Below are 20,206 nucleotides of genomic sequence, written 5' to 3'. Positions count from 1 at the left end.
CTACAGATTACATGTACATGTAGTTACAGTCCATGCATTGACACAATAAATTCAAACAATCTTCTTGAGAATTTTAAATTCTGAATTCATCAAATGACATTAGCCAATTTTTTTTTTGGGGGGGGCCTGCCCGTGTCAAACCTACAATTTGACACATCATCGCATTAATATACCGGTACATGTACTTTGCAACTGAGATCCAAGTTAGATTTGAGAGTTTTGAATCTTTGAACACTGCTCTGACTTACTGCACACCATGCAAGTACATGTAATTTTACAATGTCAAGTCCAGACTGGGAAAATCTCTGTCAAGCACGAATTATGCACAAAAAATATAAAAGGAAGTAAAAGAATTTCAACTTCAATCCTGCATCTACATCTGAAGTAAGCAAGCCATTCTGTCAAAGATCATTTATTGTTGAGGAATTTTGTTTGGCAAGGATTAGCTATGCTTGCAGTATTTTGATAATAAAACAATGGTCTTTTTCCAACAGAATAAAACTAACTCAACTGTAATTTCACTGCTTTCACCCTTTTTGTCCCAACATCAAGCAACACATTCCACTTTGATTGAGAATTTTATGCAACAAAATTTGAGAGACAGGTAAGAAGCTGGTCATTTTCTTTTGATAGACCAGATTGTATCATTCTGACTCCATGCAGTTTCCATCATTAACATGCTGCATTGATTCACCAGAAAAACCCCAAACAAAAGTCCCCTACCAAAATAGACCCCTCGACCAGCATACAGGTACATGTACAAGTACACATATCTACTCCACAACTCTGACCATTGATCCTTAAAAGTACTTCACTTCTTCCTTCTACAAAAGGTTGAGTGAGTCTAACCTCCCCTTGATAGAATTAAGTGAAATGAAACTCTTGATTTGACTGGTGCAAAGTGAGCCCATGGGACTCTGCATTATGCATTTTAGATGGCCTTAATGGCAATTTACAACAATCTAGGACTTCTACAGCTTTGTATTTGTATCGATCAATCAATAAATAAAGCACTAAAAGCCATTCAAGCTATAAATATGATCAAAAGAAGGCAGAAGACAAACTACAATAATAAATGAATCTCATAAGGGTTTCTTTCTGTTCTTGCTTAGATAGGATAAGAAAGGTCAACCGGCTTATTGCTTGGAGCAATGTGCATACGACGCAAGGCACTACAAGACAGGATTTCCGTTCCGAAAATCAATCAGTTGGTAGGACGAATATATAGAATATATCTTGTGTGTTCCTTGCTTAAGTGCTCTGTCATACTCTAGGAAGATTGCTTCTGTAATCAAGTTAGGCTATCTGAATATGTTTGCTGACAAGATTGTGGGGAAAGTGATCTGTGTAATCAAATGGGTGTGTGCAGACAAGCTTCATACTCCAGGCTGTGTGTTGGAATTGACCGCCAAACAATAGTATAACCTGGCCTCAAATTTCTAATTCTAGACACGTTGACTGGGGAATACTCCTTCGAGCATTCTGGTCGGGACAATCTGTCTCGCAATGCCCTTGCTCAGCTGTACAGGCAAATTTATTAAAAACAATAAACCTTGTATTAATTTGGTTACCACAGATGAATTCATTTGGCTCACTGAACCATTGAATTGTGCAGGGGCCCCCTCTCTAAGGACAGTCCCAATCCTAGAATTGATAGCACAGATGGGTAGAGCCTTGCAGTCAACATGAAGAGCTTAACAATCTAAAGACTCCAATCATGCGTATACTGTACGTCTTGTGTGTGCGTCACACTGTTCCCACCGTGATTTCAATTTGCATGCAGATTTGCTGGTGGGATAAATCTTAAAAGGTTAAATCAGCATAGGCCGCCCAAAGCACATATTTCCAAGTGAATATTGCTGAATAACAAATCAATACTGCGTGATCATGGGTAGGAATAATCATATATATCAATTAATTTAACCTTGGACAGCCTTGGGAAAGACAGGCAAACTGGGAGGGTTTTAAATAAAGTGTAGCCAAATTGTCATTAAAGAGACAATGATTTCAACATGTATGCCTACCTTACAAGTACATGCACAAAGTATGCACGGTACTTACATGTTCACGCAATGCTAATGGCTTGAACCATATTATCAGATAGAAAACCGGCTTCGAGCTTCCTTCAAATAGCAATTTTGCATAAATGCACGAACTTAAACCTTGTATTCATGACATGATTAATGTAATGCCAATATACATGAACTGGTATGAGTTTTGGGTAATTCCAGATATAAGGGGTCCAAAAGTGTGACATTTGCCTGTCCCTGTTACATCTGACCTTTGTTATTTGACATTGAAATATCATCAGAATTGAATTCAAACTATTACAATTTGTTTGGCAGGTAATTTGCATTAATTAATCACTCTTGGAAATTGAAAAATGTGTTCTGAACTTACCAAATCTTATGTCAGATATGACGAGGACAAAAAAAACGGACCCCTAATTTCTGGAATTACCCTTTTACAAGTACATGTGCCAATAGGTTTGCTCCGCAGTGAGTGAAGAAAACAATGAGTTGATGTACATCTACATGTATATCACCATCACAACTATTCAGCATCATCCAATTTTCCTCTAGCTTTTCTTTAGAATGTCAGACAGAAACAGGTCAATTTTGAGCCTTCAATTTGGTTCATAAACCAGAAAGAACACCTGTCCTCCCTGATATCTCATACATGTACTGAAAGAAGCACCACCAGTACATGTACATTAACAGGTACATGCAGGACCAGAGCTTGAACCCTGTCCCATCGTTACATTGTACATCCAACACAAGGTTTTCTTTGATTTTCTGACTAATGCCTCAGATCCCCAGAAGTGCATGTATCTCTTCACATGGAGCTTTGTGGCCTGCTTTTAAGTATAAAGAACTGTTCTTGGGCTGTGGTGCATGTCTGTACTTTGCTAAGGGTGACAAGTTGGACATCCAGTTACCCCCAGGAAGTACTAGATCAAACATCATTTCGGATAGGGGAATTGGGTTTCATCAATGTCAGCTTGACTTTTTCTAGGTATATGTACAGGTTCAAACAGGTTTTGTTTGGAAAGAATTTATAATATAGACAATCACAATTTCATCAATGCTACAAGTACCGGTATGCACAACTACACAAGTGCATGTGCGAAGTGTCAATTTACCAAAATTGAAGGGAAATTAACATAGGGCTGAGAAACTGGTGTATACAGGCCGTGTACTTGACAGCATTCTAAGCCCCCTCCCCTGAACTTAGCACTACAGACACTGACAGGCTCTCTACATACACACGATCCATCTAATCACACAATTTCTGAGCTTCCTTAATCCTCCTGCGATGTGCTGCCAACGGAATTCACCAGCAAACGGAGAGATTCAGCTGGAAAGGCCAATAATGCCCAGCCTGGACAAAATACGCAGGCACTTTGACTGGTTGCCATGGCAATACGTATCTGCCTCGGAGGCAGATTTCAGAAATGATGGCACTGGGTTTTCATTTGGTGGTGGAATACTCTTGTCAAAACGTCACCTCTAAGCATCTATTCAGGCTGCACTGTCGCATAGTTTTGTACATGTTAAGTACACTGTACCAGAACACAGATTAACAAAGATAAAGCCTGTGACTTATCCTTCAGGCACGTTACTCGTACACGTATGTACATGTATCAGTACATACATTTGTGTCAAAGTGTAGGGACACTCATCAATGCATCCGTGTAGCATGTGTGAAATTGATGGGTTTTAATCAACACCACTGAATTAAAATTAACAATTCTGCTCACTACTCTCAGAAATGGAACACTGCCCTCGTATTGTACCAGAAAACAATCCCAGATCTTGATTGGATGTCCTTCACAGTACATGTATAATGTACATGCCCTATATACTAATATACACACATGAAAAAGTAATTATTTTGTCAAATTCTACAGAAAGAATTCTATGAACTTACATGAACTGAAAAATGCATTTTTAATGGTAATTTTTGTCACATGCCAGTTTCCTTTTTCTGAATAAGGGAAACATGGAACTGACAACAGGCAATGTACATTTTCTTATGTACATGTTACTCATTGCAAAACTAAAAATATGTGACAGAACGCCATATCTTTATCATCTCAAAGAATTACCTGTGAAGTAGTCTAAGCTTCCAAGTACATGGGCAAAGTATCAAAAGTTAACATACGTGTATTTAAAGGCTCACCCTAATATTGGATTTACTTTGTGCTTGTACATGTACATGTATTTCTAATACCATTTATGAAAATGGGCGTCACAAAATTCATTGTCCCTCATTAAAGTGAAATTCAAAACTCAGGCAGCTCATCAGCCATTCTATAGTTCCTGAAAGGCTGCCACGCACTGTCACTTCTCCTAAGATGAGTTTTGACAAGCTTCTATTATCTTCTGGATATCAAAAGGGCAGTGGATAAGGTGTGGGTGATTTCTTACCAGTACATTAGTGCATGGCACAAACACTTTGTGAAATTAAGTGGTGGGTACCAGTACTTGTACAAAAATTTCTTTAGCAGGCCTGTACATGCATTGTATACATGTAATTAGAAGTTCATGTACATATACATGTACATGTATGTGTACATCTGAACACTGTACATGTACATGTGCCTGTATATGAGTAAATGCACTTCAACATTTGCCGGTACACAGCAAAATTACAACTGGTAGGCAAGCAGAAAACCTGCTTGTGCACGTACATGTGCTCATAATACATGTAGCTTATGAACCTATTTGAGCTGACTGTATCAAAGAATCGTGAATCTCATTGTGAAAATGAAACTGTAACGACATGTAAAGCAACTGAAAGAGAAGTCCTACATGTATTTGGCACTTCATCAACAGCAGCAAACATAAACTAGAATACTTCCCTGGCTACATGTACATGTACCTCACCATGCAAAATAAATTTTACTGCAAGGACAATTTGGAACAGTTTGTGAGGACTCTGAGTGACATCAGTGACATCAAGTATACATGTAAATAAGTACTAACTGTATGTAAAGTACATGTACATGTAAGTGTATAAATTAATACATATACGTGTGCATATATCATGCTGGTACATGTATATGTACACGTACGGTATACTAGTACATGTACTCCATGTACTCCATATTTTTTATCACACATAACTTGATAATACATGTACAAATTTACAATGGACATGAACACTACCAGTAAAACAGCCCAGCTTCTTAACATGTACCTGAAGTTAAAGTATTATGTGAAGCTAATTCCACCCTACATGTACATGTATGGAACACCTGCTCCCTGCACACTGTAAAAAAGAAATCCTTAGATCTGCAGTCTCATGTACCCTTGCTATATGATTTTGTACTACAATACAGCTGACCAACACAAACAGTCCCCCACCTGCAGTACCTTATGTTTGACAATTGATAACTTTATACTCCTATATCTATTCAGAGTAAGATTAATGGTGTGTTGTGTCTACAGTAACAGCAATGACAGTGTACCCTTATTACAGCCGTCAAAATAGTCTGTACACCTGTCAATGGGTCCAAAGTAGAAAAGCAATGCACTCTGGAATTTCTCCAAGGATCTCAGTTACAGCTCGCTGAACATGTGGAATTGTCCATGTATTAAGCAGATTTCAAGCACATTTTTTACATTGACGGAAAAAGAGACTAACTAGACGTAGTTTAAATGGGATGGTTGCCATTCATTTAATATAGTGCAAATATTCATACATATCTACGAGATAGTTAACCCATTCTTAGAGGCTAAGGGCCTGCATGTGGCCGATCTTAAATGGTTGATACCGGTAAATACAGGTATACATGTACGTAATTTTTTAAATTCACAATTGTCAGGTTAAACTGGACTGCATATCCAGGTAACGGTAGTTGTCAATTAAGAAATATATTGTTCAAGTGTAACCAAATTTCAAATTCCATTTTGTTTTTCTTGCTGAGCAATCTTCTGGATTATCCATGACAATCAGGACCAATGCTGATTTGTGTCATTTGTGTAGAGGCAGAAACAAGGCATTTGATATTTGCCAGTAATATGAATAGAAAAATGGCACACATACATATGTATGGCTAAAGTTTATATACTGTACAAATAATTCAGGAATGTATGCTGAATACAGGCGATTCACAATAGCACACCCCCAAAAGTTTGCAACACGTTGGCGAATCACAATGCACAAAATCTGTCAACCCAATGCACGTTTAGAAAGGATCGACAAATTTCACACACTGTGATTGGCCAATTCGTTGCAAACTCTTGGGGCACGCTATTGTGAATTGCCCATATTCAACAAAAAAGGTACACGTACATGTACATGTTTTTTTAAAAAAAGTTATGAACAGGAAGGAATAAGTGCTTTGCCAGTCTTAATAATCATTTAAGTCCAACTCAGGAGAATGGATGCTGAAAATATCCTGAACAAAATCAAAAGCATATATCCTTCATTTATAAACCATGCACATGTGTACATGCACATGTACATATAGATGTGCCAACAGTATCTGCCCTGTAATAAGTACACATACATGTATGTACATGTACATGTACATGTACGTGTACCTTGGGTCCGTGTGTAGAAGTACCGGTACATGTACAATGTATGTATGAACCAGCAGACTAACCACATCCACCTTTCCACATTAGTTTTTAAATTGGATCATCCTCAAGTTTATAGATTCATGTAGCTGGCCTGTACCTGAGGCCAATGCAAATCTCCCCACGTATTTGTACATACATGTACATTGGTTACCAAAAATATAAAATGATCTCAAAGTGGCCTAGATAAATACCACATGGTGCTTGAGCATGTACTTTTAAAATTCAATTTTTAGGCTAAACAAATCCCAAAGCGGGAATGAACTTGTCCAGTACCTCTGAACTCGAGCGTTGTTATTAAGAGGATCTAATTCAATTAGGGCACTTTCCCTGCATACCCAGCTAATCTTATCAAAACTGGTTGGGGGCAGCTTCATCAGATCCTCACCGAGGATCAAATATGAAATTTCTTGTATTTATAAAACAGGTTTGAGTATTGAAAATACATGTCTAAAGGTACTGGAAGCTTTACTTTCAAGGCTTTAACTGTTTTTTTTCATTTTAATTTACGGCAGTTTTTACTTTGTAGACCATAAATTGGTCAAACGAAGATAGGTATCACAAACTTGTAAAAGTTGAAAATTAGCAGTAACTTATTTAACCATTTACTATTTTTTAGTTTGGTAACTGCTTCATTTTTATTGTTTACAATTGAAAAGATGCACAAAGTGAAAAGCAAGACATAACAGTTGGAATGTTTGTCTTCTATCTTTCCTAATCATACTGTTTAAAGAACAAATAGTTTTTGCTTCTTTATTTTCTTTTACATTTTATTTTCATTATTCTCAAAGTACTCTATCAATAAAACTTGTTTGGAAACTAAAATGTAGAAATCAACCATCAAAAAGCAAGCTTCAGACATATCCCTGCAAATCCTTTGAGGTGAAAAATAGACATAAAATGAAGTGTTCATAATATACATGTATATGTACCTGTGCAGAGTTTTTCCTCAGTCTAGCCAACTCAGTTCCTTCGGAGGTTATACATCAAAGCATTTGCTTCATTTCAATTCAAGAGTTAACCTGCAGATAATAAGAATAAATACACTGAAGATAAAAACATGATAAATGTATGCACTTCAAAACTGTAAGGACTAACTAAGTAAATAGTGTGGTGTACATAGTACATCATACTGATAACACATACAGGCAAAGAAACATGTTTGAGTTTCAATGCAATTTTCTCTTGCTTTGCTCATATGGTAGGCGTACATAATGCATGGCATGCCTGTCAGGTTTTTGTGGGAAGTCAGAAAATGTGGCCGGTGAAGCTTAAGTAAACCTTTTAAAGTTCTGAAAATGGTCCAATATTGAAAAAATCTCAAAGCCTACATTGTACAAATAAACACAGTACACATGGAGAGTAAACAGGTACATGTATGTATACGTGTAGCCAGGCAGTTTGACCTTTAACCTCACACCTCCCAAACAGAAGCAAGATTTAATGACAATGAACTGAAGCTAAAATTAAGGTTTCAAAATAACATCATAGGCTTGATATTACTACGTGTATGACATACATGTATGTGAGTTCTTGAAGACCAATACTGTACATCCACATTTTAGTTTCAATCAACCTATCCTAGCAATCGCTCACCAGGAGAATGCTAGCATTAATAATTCAACTCTCATAGTGGAGAGAGGGATTAGTTCAGCGGAATTAGTGACAGGTGTTGATATTGATTACTGCATTCAGTTAAGTACAAACTAACCAACAAAGGACTCTTCATTTCCTCATCTTTATAGATACGTAGAAAGATTTTTAAATGTACAAGTAAAGCTTTATTGTAAGCATGCAATGTATGCGTACAATGTACAATGCATACTGTATTTCCATCTTCAACAACTCTACAGAAAGGCATAACTGTATTCAGTATCAAAATAAATTACTGTCAAGTCTGATAAGTTTCAGTCTATGGCTCTGAAGTAACAAAAATCCCCCTCTATCAATAATGTTTTCAAGTTGCAGCTAATTGTCTAAACTGGGTTGCTACATGTACATTTACTTGTTCTGACACGTTGATAACATGTTGAACATGTAAAGTGTACATGTACGTGTTCATGTATGTGTATGTAATCACTCCTACAACTTATTTTTCCATTCATCTCTGATGTTTAATTCTATTTTTTTCCTTTTTTTGTAGCTTACTGGACTTCTGCAGGTCATCACCAAGGCAACAGACCCAGACCACATATCAGGCTCAGGAGACAGATTCAGCAAATCATAATATCAACCAACCCGCTCACTACTCATAAGGTACAGTATTGCATTTAATAATCAGAAGAGATTACTACAAAGGCCACACATGTAGATCACTCTTCTATTCCACCCTCTCTCCTTCCCAGTGGTTAGACTTAGACATTAAACTTACTGGTAATTACTAGTGTAATGGATGCAAGGCATACATGTACAAATCCTCGGAAGCCAAAAACTTAAACAGCAACTGCACACCAGTAAATGTTAACACCTACGGAAAATATTTACATGTAAATGAGAAATAAAATGAAATATATGTACATGTAACACAATATCCATGAACACTTAGTCTGAAAAAATTGAAACTGAATAATACAGAGCACAACCATACTAATGGATAGCTGAATAATATTCTGAATAGGGCTTTCTGAGAGCTTCACATGAATAAGATACATGTATTCTCCCTGGTTGTTTACCTGAAAAACTTATAGGACCTACATATACATACGTGTACATCTCTCTGAAAAGGCAAAAATTTGAATGTAAAGACACAGATTATTTTATGTTTTACACTGTCACAAGTCCTCTGAGATGGATCTTTTAAGTAGTACACTGTATGTGAAAGTGTGAAAGTAACCTACCGGTATCACTATGACAGAGAATATTGCTCAATCACCATCTCTCTATTTTAGAATTTGTCCCACAAGTGTACATGTGTTTTTTTTTTCATTTACAAAAGAAACAGTACATGTACATTACACGTACATTAAAACCCTAACTGCCAAACACAATGTTTGGCTTAAGAAAAGTCTCAGAACTACAAAATACTAAGTAGTAGCCTGAGCCTGAAGGACCTAGCGCTACAAATTACTACTTCTGGCTAGGTTACTTCCATTGTTACTTGTACAGAGAACAACAAAGTCATGCATTCATAGTGCCACTGTAAGGAACATTGTCTTGTCTATTGTGTATCCTACGGCTTCAAAGAACAGTAAGGTCATGTCCTCTTACAAGCGACAGGGCTGAATCGTACATTTTACTACAACTAGTAATTTGAAGTAGTATGTACCTGTAGGCTTCGGGATAGCTACATGTAGCTGTATATATAGCAGCTTGTTGGAAAAAGTGACAATGAATACCAAACTGATCTACATGTACACGTAGTTCTCCCTGTTGGCTTTAAATCTCACAAATAGCAGACATGTACTAATATACACCTATGTACTATGTACGTGTATGTACATGTACATGTACATATACTGCCCAGACTTTGTAAACTACACACACATGGATCCAATCTCACTAAAGCTCAGACTCAGAAGATACATGTACATGTATATGTACACATGTACCATAATTTATGCATTATAACCCAGATCTCTAACAAGCAACATGCTATAGTGCACATGTTGACGATATGCTATATAAGCAACTACATGTGCATGTACAGTGTATGAATACTTATGGGGAGGGCCAATCAAGTTTCAATTGATCAACTCAGTGTGGATTCAAACCCAAGTCACAACGATGCAAGTTGACAGAGTAAGATACATGTACAATGTTCTAGTACAGGATAAAGGATGTTTTCGTACATGTACATGTATGTATATGTACATGTACATGCTGGCCATCCAATACTTTGAAGTGTGAAACTAGACCATCAAATATTAATACAAGGTGGATGGAGGGATTCCAGTTTCTTAATTTCATACGGCCGACTCCTCCAGCCTCATTCATATGTCAACACACAGAGTACTTTGTTTAACTGTTGTAAGAGCAAACCTGCCTGAATTTGCAGCCTCAATGACATGGCCACTCTCTATCTTCTTTGGTGCATTCATGCTGACAAAGTTGAAAATCCTCAAGACTTCAATCAAAATTTCATCAACAATTTTTTGTTTGCCCAAATCATACCTGAAGAAACACAAATACCAGTAGCTTCAGGCAAACAGGTAAAGGCTTCTATTATTCTGAACCATTGTCCATTATTCCATGATGTAATTTGGTAGCACAGCTCGTCCATCTAATCAAATTACAGAATACACAACGGAACTGAGGGACAAGGCATAGTAAAATGTTCATTGCTGTCCACGGTTCTTGCCAGGAAAACATTTCTCTTTGTACTAAACATGTGAGGGAAGGGTCTAACTGGGGACACAAGATGGGGGAATAGGAAGGGTTGCTAGGATGAAGAGTTCAGAACAGAGCCACAAGAAAGGATGACTGGTAGCACTGATGACAACAGGAGAAGCAGCATCTTTATACACAACAGGTCATAATCCACATATGTCAGACAGAATCAGAAAAACCTATTAAAGATCAACAAATCCTACAAACCAATGTTCAAGTGCACAAATAACATTTGCCCAAGCACTGTGCATGTACAAATACACTGGTGTATAACCAGCATCAAGCTTCCATAAAATGAAGTGTTTACCTATCAATCGACACAGTTTCATATCCTAGACAAGAAAAAACTTAAATTGAGTTTTGTTTGCCCAGTCAATCCACATCCCATGGTGTACATTATGTATTTGTACCAAATTGGTAAATTTCCACATGTACAGTATACAGCTTATAAACTTACAAAGACTTTTTCACAAGTTTCACACCATGCACACAAGTACTAGATCTGCTATAAGAATAATTATTTGGCAACCCACAAACTTGTACATGTAACTTCTTGTTACATGTACATGTACATGGCATGTAATGTACATGTGTATGTACAAATGTGCCTGCAGCGAAATGTGTTTTACATGTACATACACTGTACAAGTACATGCACATACATGTACATGTATCTCTTAAGAACAAAACAGCAGAAGCACAGTGCACAGTAACCCTGAATCCAGTATGCATGTTCCGGTACCAGTACAGTCTCCATGTATGACTTTTGTTGACTATCTTACAGCATACACGCTCAAGAGAAGGACATCCAAAAGCATTTTATTATGGGAACGAAAGGTTAAGTTAGAATCTTCATAGAATTTTACAAGAGTTGACTGAGCAATGCCACTTTCTAAATTGTTCCAATGATACACAGAAATACAGTTGGTACAAAAAACTACAACTAAATACGTACCGGTAACATTTTGATGTAAAAGTGGAACAGATTTCTTCAGATACATGTACATGTACAAGAGTCGACAACTTCCATACATGCATGGCTCAGTGCATGCATTGAGTAAGTAATCCTAAGGAATCTGAAGTGTTTCGCTGACATCCACCAATCAAAGGTACGAGTACCAAGGCTGAGGCACAGACCCAAGAAATGAAAGAATGCATCAGTCACAGTGAGCGGTCGATTGACCTGGATGTATGTAGACCTGCCACCGAAATGGCACGCACTCAGCAGCTGGGTTATTTTTACCAGGAGAAGATGCTGGACTGAAGCCACAACAACTGCGTATCTTACATGTAAATGGAATCCTAATACACTAAAGTACATGTACGTTTATATATGCATGGGAACGGAATCTACACATACATGTATGTACGTCTAGGAACATGTTTGTATGCTGCAACTGTAAAAAGCCATTATCCATCTCCTTCCTCTTAGCACTGCGAGGACACTGTTTTAAAAAGGTGAAATCACTGCATTTGTCAATCAAATTTGGATTCATTACGTGCACTGCTCATTTGAAAGGGTCACAACATTTACATCACACTTCAATACAGTATGTCCCTTTAATACAATGCAATATATTATAGACACTGCCAATACTGTGCAAGTCCATAAAGTTAATGCTAATTTACATGTACACAAATACTAATATACATGTATGTACATGCACCATTGTAATGATAATGAAGACTTGTACATACATGTACATGTGCAATCATATTGTGCACCTGGGAATTTTTTTATGATGAAATTTCAAGCTGCATGATCGATGTATTTGTGTACTTTCCTTCCCATTTTTATTTTTTTGACTTCATTTTTTAAAGCTACATGTAAATTTTCTTGTGACGGCACACAAGTCTCATTTTAGAGATCAACTGTTTGAAAGTTTAATTAAGGCCTGTGGGGTATTAATTGGTTGTTTAGGCTCTTTTTCAGATTGCTTTGAAGTTATGTGAATAATTTATGTCAACATTGATTTATTAAGATTAGAATTTTATGTTATCATTTTCAGTAGTTGTTTAACTGCCTCAAAACATCTTTTAAATGAATACAACACTTTATAAATTCTGCATTATTATTTACAATGCAATGGAAATGATAGCTTTATAAAGAACAAAAAACAAAGAAAACTGGCTGATCCAATGAAAGTGTATCACAAATGAGCACTTTTTTAAGCTTCTGTTTTACGAAACTTTTTGCAAACTCAGTGGATAACTGTGAGGTTCCATGATGCATTATTCAAATAGCATTAAGGCCAGTACATGTAGCGGTCAAGATATCACTATTCCTAGAAAGATTGAAGTTTGATAACACAGATGCCATTCCTAGACAACATCTATCATAGCATCCCTATTCCTAGACAACATGAACATGTAGGCCCTACATTACCATGGCATACATGTATCCCCGCAAATCCTGATTGCCAAATTACATGTACTGTCCACTCATGTCTCAGCCATCTTGACCAGACCAAAAAGCAATTCACGTTCATTTATCATGTACATGTAGATTAACCAACAGCACAGATTTAAGCAACTATCCTGTCAAACTCAAATCTTGGCTCATATTTCAGACTTTTAACATTCATCTGAACAGACTGGTGCCCTTACCTGTCACCCTAATAATCCATTAACACATCAGCCACTACATGGTCAGAATACATCCATTCAGTGACCTCAAACTAAAAGCCAGAATAACTTCCAGACTGAAAAGCCCATTGAGATTTCTCACTCTCTACTGCTCTTTTGGAGGGCGCCAAGGTTTCTGAAAGCATGTTAGGAATACCAATGCTAAGGCTGAAGAGGGCAGCTAAATCATGCAAGGCAGATTGCATGGGGGGAACAGGTATTACAGTTTCTCTGGAGTCACTAATTGGAGTTGTGTAAGCATAGAGTCATACCCAGATGTTGATTTGAATCACAATACCCATACAGTGTATGCTTCTTGCTCATCACATAAATTACAATTATTAAAAATCACACATTCTGTGCCCAGGCAAGTGGTCAAGCAGACACCTTTCTCCCTCAGTTTTTTTTTAAGAGCCATTTTGAATAGCAAAGCTGTTACAAAAATTCTCTTTTTGGAATTCCTGTTACATTTTTTTGAACTACGTGAAGATTCACTTTGCTTTGACCCACAGGAGATCAATGTTTGTTACTAAATACTTCTCCAAGATGCATGTGCATGTTAAGTCAAACATGGTAAAGGCATGTATGAGCTCGTAAGGGCACTTGTAAAAGCAAATATTTCCTCCGGCCAAATCATCTAAAAAATAACCCTGTGTAAAGTCACAATTATCCTGAAAGGTTCTTGTCTACATGCATAAAACAACTTTCTTTATTTTAAGTACAAATAACTTCACAATTCTTCTCTGAAAGCTTGTACACATGATGGTACATGTACATGTAGTCTGTGGTATTACATTTTTCATATTGTGACTATTAAACTTGGAGGCAAGTGCAAACTATAGACCAGCAAAATTTAAAGTTCCTTTCTAATACACTGTACCTGACTCCAGCCTGCATGGAACATTTCAACAGTCCACACTTCAACAGCAAGTTGGTGAACCCCATTAGAACAAGCTCTTGTACATTTAAGTTGTAGGAAAATCTGCCACACACAGTAAACAGTGTCAAGTACTTGCCCTCTCCCACCCTAATCCAAGACCAGTTGGACTACTGCTATACATTTTTCCCAACACAACCAAAAACACGAATTACATTAGAATTTCTCAAGAAAAACAGCCAAAAAAGACAGCCTCTTCAACCAAACAGATAACATGAATGAGGAATATTGAACATTTTTGTCTAGAAAACAGTGGAAATCCGTATGAATTGTCAGCAATGTTTCATCAGTTTCATCTTAACTGCGTTCCGTACATGTAGGTTGTTACAATCCAATTACAAAAGAACCAACTTGGGTTTTCAATTAAGACAATGAATAACAAAAGAAAGACAACAACCACAGAAATGCAAAATTATCATTTTCAGTTTTATGTGTTCCTGAAGCTTTAAGATTTCTAATTATTTACATAGATACAGATCTGCATGTAACTTGAATGTTAAGTGAATGAAAGGTTCAATGTGAAAAAAATGCTGAGAATGGTGAAACTCTTGAAAAATCCATTCTGGGGCAGATACAATCCAGGTGATTTATTCTGCTCATGGTGCCCTTCACTCCTCAGCTGAAAATTGACTAGTGACATTCTAAGCAGGTGTGGTGTAAATATGTAATGAATGGCAAAACAAGATGGCCCCTCTCGCTTCTCTCTCCCTCTCTCAATCTGCAAAGCTTGAAAGGTTGGGTCTTGATGTGTGCACGAGGTATCTCCCCTAGAACTGCAAATGGAGGACATGCGTACCAATGGATATTAGCCTTGATTGATACAAGATACATGTAGGCCTACATGTACTTGCTGTAAAGCCTACTGTAGTGCTACAATGTATGAGAGCAGCAGTAATTCTTCAATGGTACACATACTCGAATATGCTACTTAGTGGTGTATTACAGCTCAATTAGTCTGCCAAAGACTGGCCATGCTATGAAACAAACTTGGAAAATGACATGAAATTATAATAGTCATTTTAGACAATGACTCATAGGACACCTGGGCATGTACATGTACAAGTACGCATACACACATTTATAGAACATACCGGTGCATGTACGGTATGTACATGTATGTACATGTACACTGGTACTGATATTGCATTCTTGAATAGTTCCAGTCAGAACACATATTAGTCGTACAACCACCCAAATCATGACCTGAATAACTTTTAAAACTGACAACTTTCTGAGGTTCATTTTATGTACATATACATGCAGACTACTATGTCCTGGTAAATGTGTAGGGCACATGTAGCATGTTTTGTAGAACACAACAGATATCACTATGTGCATGAACAGTACATGTACATAAATCTTGAGCTACGAAAGTCTTGAACTTTGTGGAAGAAATTCAAGAGGTGTGCATGGACAACAGTCAGAAGATATGGGTAGAAGCAATATTTGTGCTTGTAGACATATACCTGTAAGTGTACATTGTACATGTTCAGCATTACAGTGTAAAATTCCCTTGGTTCTAAGTACTGTACTCCTTTCACAATCCAGATACACACTGTCACAGAATATAATCGACAAGCACATGTACATGAACATAACCCCAACTAAAAACCACAAAATGTTCATCTTGAGAATACCATTCAAATTAACAACACATGCAGACCTGGAGTAACTGTGGGTCAAAGTTAAATGCGAAGAAAACTAGCTAGCTTTGCAGCTGGCTTACATTATCTTGAGTCGCTGTGTGTAAAGCAAAGACTGCACAGCCTCTGAGGAAATCAGGAGGCACCATCTTTGTATCAAGCTACTTCAAGTGCAAGTAACTAGAAGAGGCAATACTTGGGATAACAATAACATCACGTAGGAGGTTCTAAATGTTACAATAACAAAATGTGTGCAACTGTTATTCTATGGTATTCAAAAGGGAGCAGAAAAAATCCCATTACAAAAATTAAATCATGATGAACGATGACATTGGTTGAGAAACTTACAGAATGGAGACTTTTAAAGAGAAATTAAAGAATTGGGTGTCTTCTTTCTTCACTTTGTCAAAATGCCCCACAATAAAGTACAACCATGCTTCATGTGAGTGCTTGAGTTATTCCTCCCTTCCTGTAGGAGTGGAGATAACACAAATCAAATTTAACAGAATATGGGTCTACCGTCTATGTCATTTATCCCTGCGCTAGCACAAACCACAAGAGGAAGTCTGCAACAAAAAGTAAAGATGCTACAACTAAAACTACAAGCTAACATTTTTGAACAGCTCAGCAAATTCAGCAGTTTACCTGGCCTAAAGGCCAGTAAGCCTACACGTAGGTCAGCTGTCTACCGTATGGCAATTTTGTTATCATCTCTAGACTTTGCATAGCCTGATATACATTAACGTATACACATATGTATGTTTGAAGATGTCAGCGTTAATGATCTAGTTTCAAAATGTGCCCTTTTCCTTCTACAGGTATTTTATGAAACAAGATAAATATGGTACATGAACCACTACCAGTACAATGGGCTCATAGTTTTCAACTGGGGTTTGAATACATGTACTTTATGCCAGACTGTTGAGCCTAACCATAGACCCATTATGGTCCAACCTGTGGGGTAATGGCACCTGTATCCTTGGGTAAGACATTTTTGTCCTCTAATTACATCACATATGCTTCTCCCAGTACAGAAGTGAAATGGTTAACCTGCAGGGAAAGAGATGATTACTGTATTTGCAGCAATAGGGTAGTAGCATTGAGGAAGGAAACTATGGTAACAGCTAAAGACAAGGAGGTATGCTTTATGGGGCCAAAGCATGGGGGTAGTAATAATGTGAAGCATTTTAACCTTTGATGAAAGGGTTAGGCACTATTTTCATTTGCATGTTTTTATGTCCTTGACATGTCAGTATGCAAGGCCAATATTATGAACCTTAACATGTACAAAAAATGTATGAAATACCAGTACCTGAAAAATGTTTGCATGGAACTACATGTAATAAGGATAGAACTAATGAGCTGATAGAGAATGTTTGAACATGTCTTGTAATGATGCAGCTTTGACGTCAAGGGATTGGTTGATGTCCTGTGGTTTCAATTTTAATGTGACTATCTGCTTTCACAGAGTGTGTTTGCAGATCACATGCACAGTACTGTACATGTGCTCAGTGTACTAGTGACAGTGTACCTTCACTGAAAGGTTTCACAGGTAGTCACGAAGCAGGTTAATAAGCCACAACAAAGACTGACAAGTTCTACCCATGAAAAGAACAGAATTCAATCATTGTTTTCTGCCTTTTCCAAAGCGTATTGAACTGAGACAGACAAGGTCACAAATTCATCCAAACTGACTTAGAGTCTTTAGAAAAATCCCTCACAGTGTTGCAGCGTATCATTCAACACCTTGGTTGTAAAGGAATGCCAAATCATTTCAGGATCAGTTGTTCAACAGCTTTGCATTGGTTCAAAGGATCTTTTAATATCGGCCCAGATGTACAATACATATTTACACTATGATGCGTGTGAAGGCATCTTTATGTTAATAACAGCATACGTGGACTTGCAATGGAATTTTTCAGTATTCTTGTAATAAAAGAAATAAATGATGTAGCGTTCTGACAGTACAAGCAGAATTGTTTTAATACAGGAACAACAACATGAGACAGACCCTACATGCAAAAAGTGTGCACGTTTCTCTGGCAGTGGGATCAAAGAAAGTTTCACAACATACGTATAGGTTTTTCCCTTCAGTGATAAATTCAAGCACTGCATATTCCATACTGTCCTGGAGCTCTGAAAATGCCACTAGAAATTGTTGAAAAACATACAAGTAGGAGAAACACTGTACAGACTACATGTTGTCCAACAATGGCACAGAGTGGCCTTTTTCAATCTTTCCACTCAAAGGCAAACCAGGCATTCCTCCGAAATCCACCTCCTTGAGTACATGTGTACATGTACACAGAGCTCCTTGACATGCAGTGGTGGAGTTTTATTTCTCGCATTTGCAAGAATTCCATCTGTCAAGCATCTGCTGTCAACAGGCGCAATTAAGTCAAACAAAATATACAGGATGCAATTGGTATATAATTTGTATATACATCAATTCCTGGAGCCTATGCTGGTAGTAATTAAAGCCTTACCTTGATTTGATCATTGGACGTAGTCAGTTCAATAGTAAAATAGCTGAACCACCATTGAGTCTGCTACCACTATCACTAAGATTAAAATCCTTACGTACTGTAATGACAGTTATAAAGGTCAGTACACACAGCTGAAATGTAGCGTATATCAGATGGCAAAACTGACATCAGTGGCAGCGTGATTTGCTGGTTGCATGCCTAGTGATTGAGTACACTATAACATGCAGATATCCCCACACCACTCCAGATCAATCTTCATCCAACTAACCATACAGCTACTATAATCATGACAATCTGAACGTAGACTCACTGTACATCTGAACAGACCTTTACTTTGCCCTGCCACCCCTTGCAGGTCCTGCCACAAATCACAATGGCACACAATATGCAGTGCTTCTCATCTACGTGTAGCTTGTATTAATAGCCAGAGGCACCCAATGAGCACTGCTCCCATAATGGGACAGCCCAATGGAAAACTCAGATTAAATGCACTGGGATGGTCAACCCTGAAGAACAGGGGTGGCAGGAATCAATGAGGGACAAAAAAATGCAATCCAAGAAGTGATGACTTGACAGTTGTTTTCTTCACTATTCAATCCCTAAGGTAAAAAGTTAACCAAAAAGAGACTTTTTTCTGCTGTAACAGACTGGTACAACCCAGATTTTGCCACTGCTTTATACAAAAAAGTACATAAAAATTACACATTGTATTACATTATGCACATGTATTGACCATACTGTTCATCACATGAAAGGTCTAAACAGAAATGCTACAACGCATTTTATTCAAAAAAGTACAGTACAAAAAATATGTTCACTGTTCCTTTCCCTCCCTATCTTTCAAACAACAAAACTTCACAACTAAAAGGCCATGTTTTAATAAGTAAACATGGCACGCTCAGAAAATCAAACAAATCTTTCATTCAAAATGCAAATTCAAAACTTAAAACCTTGCATATTTAAAAGTGATCACAGTGCAAATTTCTGATTCAAAATACTAAAATAAATAGAGTAGCCAGCACTTCACTTACATCCATCCTGCATATCTCTCACCAGGAGATGTGAAGACCAAAACAAAATCTATTTTCACTGCCTACAGCAAACAATACATACGGTGAATGCACATGGGCTGTGTACATGTAGTAAGCGTATGCAGATTATTTCAGGCAATTAATCAATTATTTGAAACCGCAGCAGCTGTGTGGGATTTATGAACAATTAAAATCACAGCTTACTCAAACAAAAAACACTCCCGTAACACAGCAGGATGTGTCTGGCAGAAGAAAAGGCTACATTATTGATTTGTCTCTTCAACAGAAAATATGTACGTGTACATTGTACAATACACAACATGTACATGTACGTACACCGTATATGTACACGCACCAGGTACCTTGCATGTGTCGGTGGACATGTTGAATGATTCAAAATTAATGTACAAATTTGCATAAACTGTTCTTCAGTTATAGACAATATCCTTTGTTATCCCATGTATGCCTACATTACCTAGTCAATGCAATGTGCATATAATCTGAAAGTTCACTTCCAGGGTGAAATAAAATAAGCAAAAAAGCACACAAATCAATGGAATTTTTACATGTA

General features: G+C 37.3%; 1 protein-coding gene across 7 annotated transcripts in view; it reads right to left on the bottom strand.

The window, feature by feature from the left end:
* Positions 1–20,206, bottom strand: part of LOC110976831 (poly(rC)-binding protein 3-like) — a 73,736-nt gene that overhangs the window by 30,759 nt on the left and 22,771 nt on the right. For 3 of the 7 annotated variants that reach the window (XM_022230504.2, XM_022230443.2, XM_022230487.2), the window contains one exon: positions 7,520–7,609. The gene's annotated coding sequence lies outside the window, so the exon portion shown is untranslated. Of the gene's footprint in view, positions 1–7,519; positions 7,610–11,868; positions 12,001–18,604; positions 18,909–18,931; positions 19,033–19,635; positions 19,658–20,206 lie in introns of those variants that run through there. The other 4 variants (XM_022230496.2, XM_022230470.2, XM_022230453.2 and 1 more) reach the window with 4 other exon arrangements.

Source organism: Acanthaster planci, linkage group LG08 (genome assembly GCF_054643075.1).
Source record: "Acanthaster planci isolate LZ-2023a linkage group LG08, COTS_SCS, whole genome shotgun sequence".
Taxonomy (NCBI): Eukaryota; Metazoa; Echinodermata; class Asteroidea; order Valvatida; family Acanthasteridae; genus Acanthaster; species Acanthaster planci.
Note: the sequence above shows the minus strand (reverse complement) of the source record. Positions and strands in the feature narration are given on the sequence as shown.